A 16,791-nucleotide genomic window follows, 5' to 3' on the forward strand; every position below is an offset into this window, starting at 1 on the left:
CCACAGGCCCTGGTGTGGTGTAAGTGGCCTCAGCCAGTGCCACAGGCCCTGGTGTGGTGTAAGTGGCCTGAGCAAGAGCCAAAGACCCTGGTGTGGTGTAATTGGCCTCAATAGCAACTAATGCCCTGGTGTGGTGTAGGTGGCCTCAGCCAGCAGCCACAGGCCCTGGTGTGGTGTAAGTGGCCTCAATAGCAACTAATGCCCTGGTGTGGTGTAAGTGGCCTCAGCCAGCAGCCACAGGCCCTGGTGTGGTGTAAGTGGCCTGAGCAAGAGCCACAGACCCTGGTGTGGTGTAATTGGCCTCAATAGCAACTAAGACCCTGGTGTGGTGTAGGTGGCCTCAGCCAGCAGCCACAGGCCCTGGTGTGGTGTAAGTGGCCTCAGCCAGCAGCCACAGGCCCTGGTGTGGTGTAAGTGGCCTCAGCCAGCAGCCACAGGCCCTGATGTGGTGTAAGTGGCCCCAGCCGGTCACTCAGGCCCTGGTGTGGTGTAGGTGGCATCAGCTAGCAGCACAAGACATTGGAAAACAGCCAAAAGCAATGTCGTTAATGTGCCCTCATTAATGGGCAGCTGCTTTTGGTCTTTTAATACACCCCTTCTCTGGATCAAAAGCGGTTCAATGACATGAAAATGAAAGGCTTACAGCACCAGGTATTCCCAGGCAGTCTCCCATCCAAGTACTAACCAAGCCCAGCCCTGCTTAGCTTCCAAGATCAGACGAGGTCGGGCGTGCTCAGGGTGGTATGGCCGTAAGCTGCTGGCCCCAGCACAATGTCTCAATTTATGGATTCAACTGATTAGGTGGCAAGTACCTGAAGTTACGAAGACAATCCTTTAACCATACCTGCATGTTTGCATAATACCCTAACCCAAAGGCTCAGTTTAGCATTTATCTAACAGCACAGGCCCTGGTGTGTTGTACATGGCCACAGCTAGCAGCACAGGGCCTGGTTTGGTGAAGATGGCCTCGGCCAGAAGCGCAGGGCCTGGTGTGATGTGAGTGGCCTGAGCAAGAGCCACAGGCCCTGGTGTGGTGTAAGTGGCCTCAGCCAGCAGCCACAGGCCCTGGTGTGGTGTAAGTGGCCTCAGCCAGCAGCCACAGGCCCTGGTGTGGTGTAAATGGCCTCAGCCAGCAGCCACAGGCCCTGGTGTGGTGTAAGTGGCCTGAGCCAGAGCCACAGGCCCTGGTGTGGTGTAAGTGGCCTCAGCCAGTGCCACAGGCCCTGGTGTGGTGTAGGTGGCCTGAGCAAGAGCCACAGACCCTGGTGTGGTGTAATTGGCCTCAATAGCAACTAATGCCCTGGTGAGGTGTAAGTGGCCTCAGCCAGCAGCCACAGGCCCTGGTGTGGTGTAAGTGCCCTCAGCCAGTGCCACAGGCCCTGGTGTGGTGTAAGGGGCCTCAATAGCAACTAATGCCCTGGTGTGGTGTAAGTGGCCTCAGCCAGCAGCCACAGGCACTGGTGTGGTGTAAGTGGCCTGAGCCAGCAGCCACAGGCCCTGGTGTGGTGTAAGTGGCCTCAGCCAGCAGCCACAGGCCCTGGTGTGGTGTAAGTGGCCTCAGCCAGAGCCACAGGCCCTGGTGTGGTGTAAGTGGCCTCAGCCAGTGCCACAGGCCCTGGTGTGGTGTAAGTGGCCTGAGCAAGAGCCAAAGACCCTGGTGTGGTGTAATTGGCCTCAATAGCAACTAATGCCCTGGTGTGGTGTAGGTGGCCTCAGCCAGCAGCCACAGGCCCTGGTGTGGTGTAAGTGGCCTCAATAGCAACTAATGCCCTGGTGTGGTGTAAGTGGCCTCAGCCAGCAGCCACAGGCCCTGGTGTGGTGTAAGTGGCCTGAGCAAGAGCCACAGACCCTGGTGTGGTGTAATTGGCCTCAATAGCAACTAAGACCCTGGTGTGGTGTAGGTGGCCTCAGCCAGCAGCCACAGGCCCTGGTGTGGTGTAAGTGGCCTCAGCCAGCAGCCACAGGCCCTGGTGTGGTGTAAGTGGCCTCAGCCAGCAGCCACAGGCCCTGATGTGGTGTAAGTGGCCCCAGCCGGTCACTCAGGCCCTGGTGTGGTGTAGGTGGCATCAGCTAGCAGCACAAGACATTGGAAAACAGCCAAAAGCAATGTCGTTAATGTGCCCTCATTAATGGGCAGCTGCTTTTGGTCTTTTAATACACCCCTTCTCTGGATCAAAAGCGGTTCAATGACATGAAAATGAAAGGCTTACAGCACCAGGTATTCCCAGGCAGTCTCCCATCCAAGTACTAACCAAGCCCAGCCCTGCTTAGCTTCCAAGATCAGACGAGGTCGGGCGTGCTCAGGGTGGTATGGCCGTAAGCTGCTGGCCCCAGCACAATGTCTCAATTTATGGATTCAACTGATTAGGTGGCAAGTACCTGAAGTTACGAAGACAATCCTTTAACCATACCTGCATGTTTGCATAATACCCTAACCCAAAGGCTCAGTTTAGCATTTATCTAACAGCACAGGCCCTGGTGTGTTGTACATGGCCACAGCTAGCAGCACAGGGCCTGGTTTGGTGAAGATGGCCTCGGCCAGAAGCGCAGGGCCTGGTGTGATGTGAGTGGCCTGAGCAAGAGCCACAGGCCCTGGTGTGGTGTAAGTGGCCTCAGCCAGCAGCCACAGGCCCTGGTGTGGTGTAAGTGGCCTCAGCCAGCAGCCACAGGCCCTGGTGTGGTGTAAATGGCCTCAGCCAGCAGCCACAGGCCCTGGTGTGGTGTAAGTGGCCTGAGCCAGAGCCACAGGCCCTGGTGTGGTGTAAGTGGCCTCAGCCAGTGCCACAGGCCCTGGTGTGGTGTAGGTGGCCTGAGCAAGAGCCACAGACCCTGGTGTGGTGTAATTGGCCTCAATAGCAACTAATGCCCTGGTGAGGTGTAAGTGGCCTCAGCCAGCAGCCACAGGCCCTGGTGTGGTGTAAGTGCCCTCAGCCAGTGCCACAGGCCCTGGTGTGGTGTAAGGGGCCTCAATAGCAACTAATGCCCTGGTGTGGTGTAAGTGGCCTCAGCCAGCAGCCACAGGCACTGGTGTGGTGTAAGTGGCCTGAGCCAGCAGCCACAGGCCCTGGTGTGGTGTAAGTGGCCTCAGCCAGCAGCCACAGGCACTGGTGTGGTGTAAGTGCCCTCAGCCAGCAGCCACAGGCCCTGGTGTGGTGTAAGTGACCTCAGCCAGCAGCCACAGGCACTGGTGTGGTGTAAGTGCCCTCAGCCAGCAGCCACAGGCCCTGGTGTGGTGTAAGTGGCCTGAGCCAGCTGCCACAGGCCCTGGTGTGGTGTAAGTGGCCTCAGCCAGAAGCCACAGGCACTGGTGTGGTGTAAGTGCCCTCAGCCAGCAGCCACAGGCCCTGGTGTGGTGTAAGTGACCTCAGCCAGCAGCCACAGGCCCTGGTGTGGTGTAAGTGGCCTCAGCCAGCAGCCACAGACCCTGGTGTGGTGTAAGTGGCCTCAGCCAGTGCCAAAGGCCCTGGTGTGGTGTAAGTGGCCTCAGCCAGTGCCACAGGCCCTGGTGTGGTGTAAGTGGCCTGAGCAAGAGCCACAGGCCCTGGTGTGGTGTAAGTGGCCTCAGCCAGAAGCCACAGGCACTGGTGTGGTGTAAGTGCCCTCAGCCAGCAGCCACAGGCACTGGTGTGGTGTAAGTGACCTCAGCCAGCAGCCACAGGCCCTGGTGTGGTGTAAGTGGCCTCAGCCAGCAGCCACAGGCCCTGGTGTGGTGTAAGTGGCCTCAGCCAGAAGCCACAGGCACTGGTGTGGTGTAAGTGCCCTCAGCCAGCAGCCACAGGCACTGGTGTGGTGTAAGTGACCTCAGCCAGCAGCCACATGCCCTGGTGTGGTGTAAGTGGCCTCAGCCAGCAGCCACAGGCCCTGGTGTGGTGTAAGTGGCCTCAGCCAGTGCCACAGGCCCTGGTGTGGTGTAAGTGGCCTGAGCAAGAGTCACAGACGCTGGTGTGGTGTAATTGGCCTCAATAGCAACTAATGCCCTGGTGTGGTGTAGGTGGCCTCAGCCAACAGCCACAGGCCCTGGTGTGGTGTAAGTGGCCTCAGCCAGTGCCACAGGCCATGGTGTGGTGTAAGTGGCCTGAGCAAGAGCCACAGACCCTGGTGTGGTGTAATTGGCCTCAATAGCAACTAATGCCCTGGTGTGGTGTAAGTGGCCTCAGCCAGCAGCCACAGGCCCTGGTGTGGTGTAAGTGGCCTCAGCCAGCAGCCACAGGCCCTGATGTGGTGTAAGTGGCCCCAGCCGGTCACTCAGGCCCTGGTGTGGTGTAGGTGGCATCAGCTAGCAGCACAAGACATTGGAAAACAGCCAAAAGCAATGTCGTTAATGTGCCCTCATTAATGGGCAGCTGCTTTTGGTCTTTTAATACACCCCTTCTCTGGATCAAAAGCTGTTCAATGACATGAAAATGAAAGGCTTACAGCACCAGGTATTCCCAGGTAGTCTCCCATCCAAGTACTAACCAAGCCCAGCCCTGCTTAGCTTCCGAGATCAGACGAGGTCGGGCGTGCTCAGGGTGGTATGGCCGTAAGCTGCTGGCCCCAGCACAATGTCTCAATTTATGGATTCAACTGATTAGGTGGCAAGTACCTGAAGTTACGAAGACAATCCTTTAACCATACCTGCATGTTTGCATAATACCCTAACCCAAAGGCTCAGTTTAGCATTTATCTAACAGCACAGGCCCTGGATTGTTGAAGATGGCCTCAGGAACCAGCACAGGGCCTGGTGTGTTGTACATGGCCACAGCTAGCAGCACAGGGCCTGGTTTGGTGAAAATGGCCTCGGCCAGAAGCGCAGGGCCTGGTGTGATGTGAGTGGCCTGAGCCAGAAGCCACAGGCACTGGTGTGGTGTAAGTGGCCTCAGCCAGCAGCCACAGGCCCTGGTGTGGTGTAAGTGGCCTCAGCCAGCAGCCACAGGCCCTGGTGTGGTGTAAGTGGCCTCAGCCAGCAGCCACAGGCCCTGGTGTGGTGTAAGTGGCCTCAGCCAGAGCCACAGGCCCTGGTGTGGTGTAAGTGGCCTCAGCCAGTGCCACAGGCCCTGGTGTGGTGTAAGTGGCCTGAGCAAGAGCCAAAGACCCTGGTGTGGTGTAATTGGCCTCAATAGCAACTAATGCCCTGGTGTGGTGTAGGTGGCCTCAGCCAGCAGCCACAGGCCCTGGTGTGGTGTAAGTGGCCTCAATAGCAACTAATGCCCTGGTGTGGTGTAAGTGGCCTCAGCCAGCAGCCACAGGCCCTGGTGTGGTGTAAGTGGCCTGAGCAAGAGCCACAGACCCTGGTGTGGTGTAATTGGCCTCAATAGCAACTAAGACCCTGGTGTGGTGTAGGTGGCCTCAGCCAGCAGCCACAGGCCCTGGTGTGGTGTAAGTGGCCTCAGCCAGCAGCCACAGGCCCTGGTGTGGTGTAAGTGGCCTCAGCCAGCAGCCACAGGCCCTGATGTGGTGTAAGTGGCCCCAGCCGGTCACTCAGGCCCTGGTGTGGTGTAGGTGGCATCAGCTAGCAGCACAAGACATTGGAAAACAGCCAAAAGCAATGTCGTTAATGTGCCCTCATTAATGGGCAGCTGCTTTTGGTCTTTTAATACACCCCTTCTCTGGATCAAAAGCGGTTCAATGACATGAAAATGAAAGGCTTACAGCACCAGGTATTCCCAGGCAGTCTCCCATCCAAGTACTAACCAAGCCCAGCCCTGCTTAGCTTCCAAGATCAGACGAGGTCGGGCGTGCTCAGGGTGGTATGGCCGTAAGCTGCTGGCCCCAGCACAATGTCTCAATTTATGGATTCAACTGATTAGGTGGCAAGTACCTGAAGTTACGAAGACAATCCTTTAACCATACCTGCATGTTTGCATAATACCCTAACCCAAAGGCTCAGTTTAGCATTTATCTAACAGCACAGGCCCTGGTGTGTTGTACATGGCCACAGCTAGCAGCACAGGGCCTGGTTTGGTGAAGATGGCCTCGGCCAGAAGCGCAGGGCCTGGTGTGATGTGAGTGGCCTGAGCAAGAGCCACAGGCCCTGGTGTGGTGTAAGTGGCCTCAGCCAGCAGCCACAGGCCCTGGTGTGGTGTAAGTGGCCTCAGCCAGCAGCCACAGGCCCTGGTGTGGTGTAAATGGCCTCAGCCAGCAGCCACAGGCCCTGGTGTGGTGTAAGTGGCCTGAGCCAGAGCCACAGGCCCTGGTGTGGTGTAAGTGGCCTCAGCCAGTGCCACAGGCCCTGGTGTGGTGTAGGTGGCCTGAGCAAGAGCCACAGACCCTGGTGTGGTGTAATTGGCCTCAATAGCAACTAATGCCCTGGTGAGGTGTAAGTGGCCTCAGCCAGCAGCCACAGGCCCTGGTGTGGTGTAAGTGCCCTCAGCCAGTGCCACAGGCCCTGGTGTGGTGTAAGGGGCCTCAATAGCAACTAATGCCCTGGTGTGGTGTAAGTGGCCTCAGCCAGCAGCCACAGGCACTGGTGTGGTGTAAGTGGCCTGAGCCAGCAGCCACAGGCCCTGGTGTGGTGTAAGTGGCCTCAGCCAGCAGCCACAGGCCCTGGTGTGGTGTAAGTGGCCTGAGCCAGCTGCCACAGGCCCTGGTGTGGTGTAAGTGGCCTCAGCCAGAAGCCACAGGCACTGGTGTGGTGTAAGTGCCCTCAGCCAGCAGCCACAGGCCCTGGTGTGGTGTAAGTGACCTCAGCCAGCAGCCACAGGCCCTGGTGTGGTGTAAGTGGCCTCAGCCAGCAGCCACAGGCCCTGGTGTGGTGTAAGTGGCCTCAGCCAGTGCCAAAGGCCCTGGTGTGGTGTAAGTGGCCTCAGCCAGTGCCAAAGGCCCTGGTGTGGTGTAAGTGGCCTGAGCAAGAGTCACAGACCCTGGTGTGGTGTAATTGGCCTCAATAGCAACTAAGGCCCTGGTGTGGTGTAGGTGGCCTCAGCTAGCAGCACAAGACATTGGAAAACAGCCAAAAGCAATGTCGTTAATGTGCCCTCATTAATGGGCAGCTGCTTTTGGTCTTTTAATACACCCCTTCTCTGGATCAAAAGCGGTTCAATGACATGAAAATGAAAGGCTTACAGCACCAGGTATTCCCAGGCAGTCTCCCATCCAAGTACTAACCAAGCCCAGCTCTGCTTAGCTTCCGAGATCAGACGAGGTCGGGCGTGCTCAGGGTGGTATGGCCGTAAGCTGCTGGCCCCAGCACAATGTCTCAATTTATGGATTCAACTGATTAGGTGGCAAGTACCTGAAGTTACGAAGACAATCCTTTAACCATACCTGCATGTTTGCATAATACCCTAACCCAAAGGCTCAGTTTAGCATTTATCTAACAGCACAGGCCCTGGATTGTTGAAGATGGCCTCAGGAACCAGCACAGGGCCTGGTGTGTTGTACATGGCCACAGCTAGCAGCACAGGGCCTGGTTTGGTGAAGATGGCCTCGGCCAGAAGCGCAGGGCCTGGTGTGATGTGAGTGGCCTGAGCAAGAGCCACAGGCCCTGGTGTGGTGTAAGTGGCCTCAGCCAGAAGCCACAGGCACTGGTGTGGTGTAAGTGGCCTCAGCCAGCAGCCACAGTCCCTGGTGTGGTGTAAGTGGCCTCAGCCAGCAGCCACAGGCCCTGGTGTGGTGTAAATGGCCTCAGCCAGCAGCCACAGGCCCTGGTGTGGTGTAAGTGGCCTCAGCCAGAGCCACAGGCCATGGTGTGGTGTAAGTGGCCTCAGCCAGTGCCACAGGCCCTGGTGTGGTGTAAGTGGCCTGAGCAAGAGCCACAGACCCTGGTGTGGTGTAATTGGCCTCAATAGCAACTAATGCCCTGGTGTGGTGTAGGTGGCCTCAGCCAGCAGCCACAGGCCCTGGTGTGGTGTAAGTGGCCTCAGCCAGTGCCACAGGCCCTGGTGTGGTGTAAGGGGCCTCAATAGCAACTAATGCCCTGGTGTGGTGTAAGTGGCCTCAGCCAGCAGCCACAGGCCCTGGTGTGGTGTAAGTGACCTCAGCCAGCAGCCACAGGCCCTGGTGTGGTGTAAGTGGCCTCAGCCAGCAGCCACAGGCCCTGGTGTGGTGTAAGTGGCCTCAGCCAGTGCCACAGGCCCTGGTGTGGTGTAAGTGGCCTGAGCAAGAGTCACAGACCCTGGTGTGGTGTAATTGGCCTCAATAGCAACTAATGCCCTGGTGTGGTGTAGGTGGCCTCAGCCAGCAGCCACAGGCCCTGGTGTGGTGTAAGTGGCCTCAGCCAGTGCCACAGGCCCTGGTGTGGTGTAAGGGGCCTCAATAGCAACTAATGCCCTGGTGTGGTGTAAGTGGCCTCAGCCAGCAGCCACAGGCACTGGTGTGGTGTAAGTGCCCTCAGCCAGCAGCCACAGGCCCTGGTGTGGTGTAAGTGGCCTCAGCCAGCAGCCACAGGCCCTGGTGTGGTGTAAGTGGCCTGAGCAAGAGCCACAGGCCCTGGTGTGGTGTAAGTGGCCTCAGCCAGAAGCCACAGGCACTGGTGTGGTGTAAGTGCCCTCAGCCAGCAGCCACAGGCACTGGTGTGGTGTAAGTGACCTCAGCCAGCAGCCACAGGCCCTGGTGTGGTGTAAGTGGCCTCAGCCAGCAGCCACAGGCCCTGGTGTGGTGTAAGTGGCCTCAGCCAGAAGCCACAGGCACTGGTGTGGTGTAAGTGCCCTCAGCCAGCAGCCACAGGCACTGGTGTGGTGTAAGTGACCTCAGCCAGCAGCCACAGGCCCTGGTGTGGTGTAAGTGGCCTCAGCCAGCAGCCACAGGCCCTGGTGTGGTGTAAGTGGCCTCAGCCAGCAGCCACAGGCCCTGGTGTGGTGTAAGTGGCCTGAGCAAGAGTCACAGACCCTGGTGTGGTGTAATTGGCCTCAATAGCAACTAATGCCCTGGTGTGGTGTAGGTGGCCTCAGCCAGCAGCCACAGGCCCTGGTGTGGTGTAAGTGGCCTCAGCCAGTGCCACAGACCCTGATGTGGTGTAAGTGGCCTGAGCAAGAGCCACAGACCCTGGTGTGGTGTAATTGGCCTCAATAGCAACTAATGCCCTGGTGTGGTGTAAGTGGCCTCAGCCAGAAGCCACAGGCACTGGTGTGGTGTAAGTGGCCTCAGCCAGCAGCCACAGGCCCTGATGTGGTGTAAGTGGCCCCAGCCAGCAGCCACAGGCCCTGGTGTGGTGTAAGTGGCCTCAGCCAAAAGCCACAGGCACTGGTGTGGTGTAAGTGCCCTCAGCCAGCAGCCACAGGCACTGGTGTGGTGTAAGTGACCTCAGCCAGCAGCCACAGGCCCTGGTGTGGTGTAAGTGGCCTCAGCCAGCAGCCACAGGCCCTGGTGTGGTGTAAGTGGCCTCAGCCAGTGCCACAGGCCCTGGTGTGGTGTAAATGGCCTGAGCAAGAGTCACAGACCCTGGTGTGGTGTAATTGGCCTCAATAGCAACTAATGCCCTGGTGTGGTGTAAGTGGCCTCAGCCAGCAGCCACAGGCCCTGGTGTGGTGTAAGTGGCCTGAGCAAGAGCCACAGGCCCTGGTGTGGTGTAAGTGGCCTCAGCCAGAAGCCACAGGCACTGGTGTGGTGTAAGTGGCCTCAGACAGCAGCCACAGTCCCTGGTGTGGTGAAAGTGGCCTCAGCCAGCAGCCACAGGCCCTGGTGTGGTGTAAATGGCCTCAGCCAGCAGCCACAGGCCCTGGTGTGGTGTAAGTGGCCTCAGCCAGAGCCACAGGCCATGGTGTGGTGTAAGTGGCCTCAGCCAGTGCCACAGGCCCTGGTGTGGTGTAAGTGGCCTGAGCAAGAGCCACAGACCCTGGTGTGGTGTAATTGGCCTCAATAGCAACTAATGCCCTGGTGTGGTGTAGGTGGCCTCAGCCAGCAGCCACAGGCCCTGGTGTGGTGTAAGTGGCCTGAGCAAGAGCCACAGACCCTGGTGTGGTGTAATTGGCCTCAATAGCAACTAATGCCCTGGTGTGGTGTAAGTGGCCTCAGCCAGCAGCCACAGGCCCTGGTGTGGTGTAAGTGGCCTCAGCCAGCAGCCACAGGCCCTGATGTGGTGTAAGTGGCCCCAGCCGGTCACTCAGGCCCTGGTGTGGTGTAGGTGGCATCAGCTAGCAGCACAAGACATTGGAAAACAGCCAAAAGCAATGTCGTTAATGTGCCCTCATTAATGGGCAGCTGCTTTTGGTCTTTTAATACACCCCTTCTCTGGATCAAAAGCTGTTCAATGACATGAAAATGAAAGGCTTACAGCACCAGGTATTCCCAGGTAGTCTCCCATCCAAGTACTAACCAAGCCCAGCCCTGCTTAGCTTCCGAGATCAGACGAGGTCGGGCGTGCTCAGGGTGGTATGGCCGTAAGCTGCTGGCCCCAGCACAATGTCTCAATTTATGGATTCAACTGATTAGGTGGCAAGTACCTGAAGTTACGAAGACAATCCTTTAACCATACCTGCATGTTTGCATAATACCCTAACCCAAAGGCTCAGTTTAGCATTTATCTAACAGCACAGGCCCTGGATTGTTGAAGATGGCCTCAGGAACCAGCACAGGGCCTGGTGTGTTGTACATGGCCACAGCTAGCAGCACAGGGCCTGGTTTGGTGAAAATGGCCTCGGCCAGAAGCGCAGGGCCTGGTGTGATGTGAGTGGCCTGAGCCAGAAGCCACAGGCACTGGTGTGGTGTAAGTGGCCTCAGCCAGCAGCCACAGGCCCTGGTGTGGTGTAAGTGGCCTCAGCCAGAGCCACAGGCCCTGGTGTGGTGTAAGTGGCCTGAGCAAGAGCCAAAGACCCTGGTGTGGTGTAATTGGCCTCAATAGCAACTAATGACCTGGTGTGGTGTAGGTGGCCTCAGCCAGCAGCCACAGGCCCTGGTGTGGTGTAAGTGGCCTCAATAGCAACTAATGCCCTGGTGTGGTGTAAGTGGCCTCAGCCAGCAGCCACAGGCCCTGGTGTGGTGTAAGTGGCCTGAGCAAGAGCCACAGACCCTGGTGTGGTGTAATTGGCCTCAATAGCAACTAAGACCCTGGTGTGGTGTAGGTGGCCTCAGCCAGCAGCCACAGGCCCTGGTGTGGTGTAAGTGGCCTCAGCCAGCAGCCACAGGCCCTGGTGTGGTGTAAGTGGCCTCAGCCAGCAGCCACAGGCCCTGATGTGGTGTAAGTGGCCCCAGCCGGTCACTCAGGCCCTGGTGTGGTGTAGGTGGCATCAGCTAGCAGCACAAGACATTGGAAAACAGCCAAAAGGAATGTCGTTAATGTGCCCTCATTAATGGGCAGCTGCTTTTGGTCTTTTAATACACCCCTTCTCTGGATCAAAAGCGGTTCAATGACATGAAAATGAAAGGCTTACAGCACCAGGTATTCCCAGGCAGTCTCCCATCCAAGTACTAACCAAGCCCAGCCCTGCTTAGCTTCCAAGATCAGACGAGGTCGGGCGTGCTCAGGGTGGTATGGCCGTAAGCTGCTGGCCCCAGCACAATGTCTCAATTTATGGATTCAACTGATTAGGTGGCAAGTACCTGAAGTTACGAAGACAATCCTTTAACCATACCTGCATGTTTGCATAATACCCTAACCCAAAGGCTCAGTTTAGCATTTATCTAACAGCACAGGCCCTGGATTGTTGAAGATGGCCTCAGGAACCAGCACAGGGCCTGGTGTGTTGTACATGGCCACAGCTAGCAGCACAGGGCCTGGTTTGGTGAAGATGGCCTCGGCCAGAAGCGCAGGGCCTGGTGTGATGTGAGTGGCCTGAGCAAGAGCCACAGGCCCTGGTGTGGTGTAAGTGGCCTCAGCCAGAAGCCACAGGCACTGGTGTGGTGTAAGTGGCCTCAGCAAGCAGCCACAGGCCCTGGTGTGGTTTAAGTGGCCTCAGCCAGCAGCCACAGGCCCTGGTGTGGTGTAAGTGGCCTCAGCCAGAGCCACAGGCCCTGGTGTGGTGTAAGTGGCCTCAGCCAGTGCCACAGGCCCTGGTGTGGTGTAAGTGGCCTCAGCCAGTGCCACAGGCCCTGGTGTGGTGTAAGTGGCCTGAGCAAGAGCCACAGACCCTGGTGTGGTGTAACTGGCCTCAATAGCAACTAATGCCCTGGTGAGGTGTAGGTGGCCTCAGCCAGCAGCCACAGGCCCTGGTGTGGTGTAAGTGGCCTCAGCCAGTGCCACAGGCCCTGGTGTGGTGTAAGGGGCCTCAATAGCAACTAATGCCCTGGTGTGGTGTAAGTGGCCTCAGCCAGCAGCCACAGGCACTGGTGTGGTGTAAGTGGCCTCAGCCAGCAGCCACAGGCCCTGGTGTGGTGTAAGTGGCCTCAGCCAGCAGCCACAGGCCCTGGTGTGGTGTAAGTGGCCTGAGCCAGAAGCCACAGGCACTGGTGTGGTGTAAGTGGCCTCAGCCAGAAGCCACAGGCACTGGTGTGGTGTAAGTGCCCTCAGCCAGCAGCCACAGGCCCTGGTGTGGTGTAAGTGACCTCAGCCAGCAGCCACAGGCCCTGGTGTGGTGTAAGTGGCCTCAGCCAGCAGCCACAGGCCCTGGTGTGGTGTAAGTGGCCTCAGCCAGTGCCACAGGCCCTGGTGTGGTGTAAGTGGCCTGAGCAAGAGTCACAGACCCTGGTGTGGTGTAATTGGCCTCAATAGCAACTAATGCCCTGGTGTGGTGTAGGTGGCCTCAGCCAGCAGCCACAGGCCCTGGTGTGGTGTAAGTGGCCTCAGCCAGTGCCACAGGCCCTGGTGTGGTGTAAGGGGCCTCAATAGCAACTAATGCCCTGGTGTGGTGTAAGTGGCCTCAGCCAGCAGCCACAGGCCCTGGTGTGGTGTAAGTGGCCTCAGCCAGCAGCCACAGGCCCTGGTGTGGTGTAAGTGGCCTCAGCCAGCAGCCACAGGCCCTGGTGTGGTGTAAGTGGCCTCAGCCAGTGCCACAGGCCCTGGTGTGGTGTAAGTGGCCTCAGCCAGTGCCACAGACCCTGGTGTGGTGTAATTGGCCTCAATAGCAACTAATGCCCTGGTGTGGTGTAGGTGGCCTCAGCCAGCAGCCACAGGCCCTGGTGTGGTGTAAGTGGCCTCAATAGCAACTAATGCCCTGGTGTGGTGTAAGTGGCCTCAGCCAGCAGCCACAGGCCCTGGTGTGGTGTAAGTGGCCTCAGCCACTGCCACAGGCCCTGGTGTGGTGTAAGTGGCCTCAATAGCAACTAAGGCCCTGGTGTGGTGTAAGTGGCCTCAGCCAGTGCCACAGGCCCTGGTGTGGTGTAAGTGGCCTCAGCCAGTGCCACAGGCCCTGGTGTGGTGTAAGTGGCCTCAGCCAGAGCCACAGGCCCTGGTGTGGTGTAAGTGGCCTCAGCCAGTGCCACAGGCCCTGGTGTGGTGTAAGTGGCCTGAGCAAGAGCCACAGACCCTGGTGTGGTGTAATTGGCCTCAATAGCAACTAATGCCCTGGTGTGGTGTAGGTGGCCTCAGCCAGCAGCCACAGGCCCTGGTGTGGTGTAAGTGGCCTCAATAGCAACTAATGCCCTGGTGTGGTGTAAGTGGCCTCAGCCAGCAGCCACAGGCCCTGGTGTGGTGTAAGTGGCCTCAGCCAGCAGCCACAGGCCCTGGTGTGGTGTAAGTGGCCTCAGCCAGCAGCCACAGGCCCTGATGTGGTGTAAGTGGCCCCAGCCGGTCACTCAGGCCCTGGTGTGGTGTAGGTGGCATCAGCTAGCAGCACAAGACATTGGAAAACAGCCAAAAGCAATGTCCTTAATGTGCCCTCATTAATGGGCAGCTGCTTTTGGTCTTTTAATACACCCCTTCTCTGGATCAAAAGCGGTTCAATGACATGAAAATGAAAGGCTTACAGCACCAGGTATTCCCAGGCAGTCTCCCATCCAAGTACTAACCAAGCCCAGCCCTGCTTAGCTTCCGAGATCAGACGAGGTCGGGCGTGCTCAGGGTGGTATGGCCGTAAGCTGCTGGCCCCAGCACAATGTCTCAATTTATGGATTCAACTGATTAGGTGGCAAGTACCTGAAGTTACGAAGACAATCCTTTAACCATACCTGCATGTTTGCATAATACCCTAACCCAAAGGCTCAGTTTAGCATTTATCTAACAGCACAGGCCCTGGTGTGTTGTACATGGCCACAGCTAGCAGCACAGGGCCTGGTTTGGTGAAGATGGCCTCGGCCAGAAGCGCAGGGCCTGGTGTGATGTGAGTGGCCTGAGCAAGAGCCACAGGCCCTGGTGTGGTGTAAGTGGCCTCAGCCAGCAGCCACAGGCCCTGGTGTGGTGTAAGTGGCCTCAGCCAGCAGCCACAGGCCCTGGTGTGGTGTAAATGGCCTCAGCCAGCAGCCACAGGCCCTGGTGTGGTGTAAGTGGCCTCAGCCAGAGCCACAGGCCCTGGTGTGGTGTAAGTGGCCTCAGCCAGTGCCACAGGCCCTGGTGTGGTGTAGGTGGCCTGAGCAAGAGCCACAGACCCTGGTGTGGTGTAATTGGCCTCAATAGCAACTAATGCCCTGGTGAGGTGTAAGTGGCCTCAGCCAGCAGCCACAGGCCCTGGTGTGGTGTAAGTGGCCTCAGCCAGTGCCACAGGCCCTGGTGTGGTGTAAGGGGCCTCAATAGCAACTAATGCCCTGGTGTGGTGTAAGTGGCCTCAGCCAGCAGCCACAGGCACTGGTGTGGTGTAAGTGGCCTCAGCCAGCAGCCACAGGCCCTGGTGTGGTGTAAGTGGCCTCAGCCAGCAGCCACAGGCCCTGGTGTGGTGTAAGTGGCCTGAGCCAGCTGCCACAGGCCCTGGTGTGGTGTAAGTGGCCTCAGCCAGAAGCCACAGGCACTGGTGTGGTGTAAGTGCCCTCAGCCAGCAGCCACAGGCCCTGGTGTGGTGTAAGTGACCTCAGCCAGCAGCCACAGGCCCTGGTGTGGTGTAAGTGGCCTCAGCCAGCAGCCACAGGCCCTGGTGTGGTGTAAGTGGCCTCAGCCAGTGCCAAAGGCCCTGGTGTGGTGTAAGTGGCCTCAGCCAGTGCCAAAGGCCCTGGTGTGGTGTAAGTGGCCTGAGCAAGAGTCACAGACCCTGGTGTGGTGTAATTGGCCTCAATAGCAACTAATGCCCTGGTGTGGTGTAGGTGGCCTCAGCCAGCAGCCACAGGCCCTGGTGTGGTGTAAGTGGCCTCAGCCAGTGCCACAGGCCCTGGTGTGGTGTAAGGGGCCTCAATAGCAACTAATGCCCTGGTGTGGTGTAAGTGGCCTCAGCCAGCAGCCACAGGCACTGGTGTGGTGTAAGTGCCCTCAGCCAGCAGCCACAGGCCCTGGTGTGGTGTAAGTGGCCTCAGCCAGCAGCCACAGGCCCTGGTGTGGTGTAAGTGGCCTCAGCCAGAAGCCACAGGCACTGGTGTGGTGTAAGTGCCCTCAGCCAGCAGCCACAGGCACTGGTGTGGTGTAAGTGACCTCAGCCAGCAGCCACAGGCCCTGGTGTGGTGTAAGTGGCCTCAGCCAGCAGCCACAGGCCCTGGTGTGGTGTAAGTGGCCTCAGCCAGAAGCCACAGGCACTGGTGTGGTGTAAGTGCCCTCAGCCAGCAGCCACAGGCACTGGTGTGGTGTAAGTGACCTCAGCCAGCAGCCACAGGCCCTGGTGTGGTGTAAGTGGCCTCAGCCAGCAGCCACAGGCCCTGGTGTGGTGTAAGTGGCCTCAGCCAGTGCCACAGGCCCTAGTGTGGTGTAAGTGGCCTGAGCAAGAGTCACAGACCCTGGTGTGGTGTAATTGGCCTCAATAGCAACTAATGCCCTGGTGTGGTGTAGGTGGCCTCAGCCAGCAGCCACAGGCCCTGGTGTGGTGTAAGTGGCCTCAGCCAGTGCCACAGGCCCTGATGTGGTGTAAGTGGCCTGAGCAAGAGCCACAGACCCTGGTGTGGTGTAATTGGCCTCAATAGCAACTAATGCCCTGATGTGGTGTAAGTGGCCTCAGCCAGCAGCCACAGGCCCTGGTGTGGTGTAAGTGGCCTCAGCCAGCAGCCACAGGCCCTGATGTGGTGTAAGTGGCCCCAGCCGGTCACTCAGGCCCTGGTGTGGTGTAGGTGGCATCAGCTAGCAGCACAAGACATTGGAAAACAGCCAAAAGCAATGTCGTTAATGTGCCCTCATTAATGGGCAGCTGCTTTTGGTCTTTTAATACACCCCTTCTCTGGATCAAAAGCGGTTCAATGACATGAAAAAGAAAGGCTTACAGCACCAGGTATTCCCAGGCAGTCTCCCATCCAAGTACTAAACAAGCCCAGCCCTGCTTAGCTTCCGAGATCAGACGAGGTCGGGCATGCTCAGGGTTGTATGGCCGTAAGCTGCTGGCCCCAGCACAATGTCTCAATTTATGGATTCAACTGATTAGGTGGCAAGTACCTGAAGTTACGAAGACAATCCTTTAACCATACCTGCATGTTTGCATAATACCCTAACCCAAAGGCTCAGTTTAGCATTTATCTAACAGCACAGGCCCTGGATTGTTGAAGATGGCCTCAGGAACCAGCACAGGGCCTGGTGTGTTGTACATGGCCACAGCTAGCAGCACAGGGCCTGGTTTGGTGAAGATGGCCTCGGCCAGAAGCGCAGGGCCTGGTGTGATGTGAGTGGCCTGAGCAAGAGCCACAGGCCCTGGTGTGGTGTAAGTGGCCTCAGCCAGAAGCCACAGGCACTGGTGTGGTGTAAGTGGCCTCAGCCAGCAGCCACAGTCCCTGGTGTGGTGTAAGTGGCCTCAGCCAGCAGCCACAGGCCCTGGTGTGGTGTAAGTGGCCTCAGCCAGCAGCCACAGGCCCTGGTGTGGTGTAAGTGGCCTCAGCCAGCAGCCACAGGCCCTGGTGTGGTGTAAGTGGCCTCAGCCAGTGCCACAGGCCCTGGTGTGGTGT

General features: G+C 58.0%; 8 non-coding genes and 1 pseudogene across 8 annotated transcripts; all 9 read right to left on the reverse strand.

The window, feature by feature from the left end:
* Positions 1 to 636: 636 nt before the first annotated feature.
* LOC145426967 (5S ribosomal RNA) lies at positions 637 to 755 on the reverse strand. Its single transcript, XR_013907689.1, has one exon. It is a non-coding gene; the product is annotated as a 5S ribosomal RNA (ribosomal RNA).
* Positions 756 to 2,203: 1,448 nt separating this feature from the next.
* On the reverse strand, positions 2,204 to 2,322 carry LOC145426969 (5S ribosomal RNA). Its single transcript, XR_013907691.1, has one exon. It is a non-coding gene; the product is annotated as a 5S ribosomal RNA (ribosomal RNA).
* Positions 2,323 to 4,409: 2,087 nt separating this feature from the next.
* LOC145427786 (5S ribosomal RNA) lies at positions 4,410 to 4,528 on the reverse strand. Its single transcript, XR_013908327.1, has one exon. It is a non-coding gene; the product is annotated as a 5S ribosomal RNA (ribosomal RNA).
* Positions 4,529 to 5,624: 1,096 nt separating this feature from the next.
* LOC145426970 (5S ribosomal RNA) lies at positions 5,625 to 5,743 on the reverse strand. The gene has a single exon (XR_013907692.1). It is a non-coding gene; the product is annotated as a 5S ribosomal RNA (ribosomal RNA).
* A 1,294-nt stretch (positions 5,744 to 7,037) lies between these two features.
* On the reverse strand, positions 7,038 to 7,156 carry LOC145426986 (5S ribosomal RNA). Its single transcript, XR_013907709.1, has one exon. It is a non-coding gene; the product is annotated as a 5S ribosomal RNA (ribosomal RNA).
* A 3,029-nt stretch (positions 7,157 to 10,185) lies between these two features.
* On the reverse strand, positions 10,186 to 10,304 carry LOC145427787 (5S ribosomal RNA). The gene has a single exon (XR_013908328.1). It is a non-coding gene; the product is annotated as a 5S ribosomal RNA (ribosomal RNA).
* Positions 10,305 to 11,281: 977 nt separating this feature from the next.
* Positions 11,282 to 11,400, reverse strand: LOC145426971 (5S ribosomal RNA). The gene has a single exon (XR_013907694.1). It is a non-coding gene; the product is annotated as a 5S ribosomal RNA (ribosomal RNA).
* A 2,351-nt stretch (positions 11,401 to 13,751) lies between these two features.
* LOC145426519 (5S ribosomal RNA) lies at positions 13,752 to 13,870 on the reverse strand. The gene has a single exon (XR_013907229.1). It is a non-coding gene; the product is annotated as a 5S ribosomal RNA (ribosomal RNA).
* A 2,242-nt stretch (positions 13,871 to 16,112) lies between these two features.
* LOC145427356 (5S ribosomal RNA) lies at positions 16,113 to 16,231 on the reverse strand (annotated as a pseudogene).
* Positions 16,232 to 16,791: the final 560 nt, after the last annotated feature.

This window comes from Astatotilapia calliptera, chromosome 3 (genome assembly GCF_964374335.1).
Source record: "Astatotilapia calliptera chromosome 3, fAstCal68.1, whole genome shotgun sequence".
Classification (NCBI taxonomy): Eukaryota; Metazoa; Chordata; class Actinopteri; order Cichliformes; family Cichlidae; genus Astatotilapia; species Astatotilapia calliptera.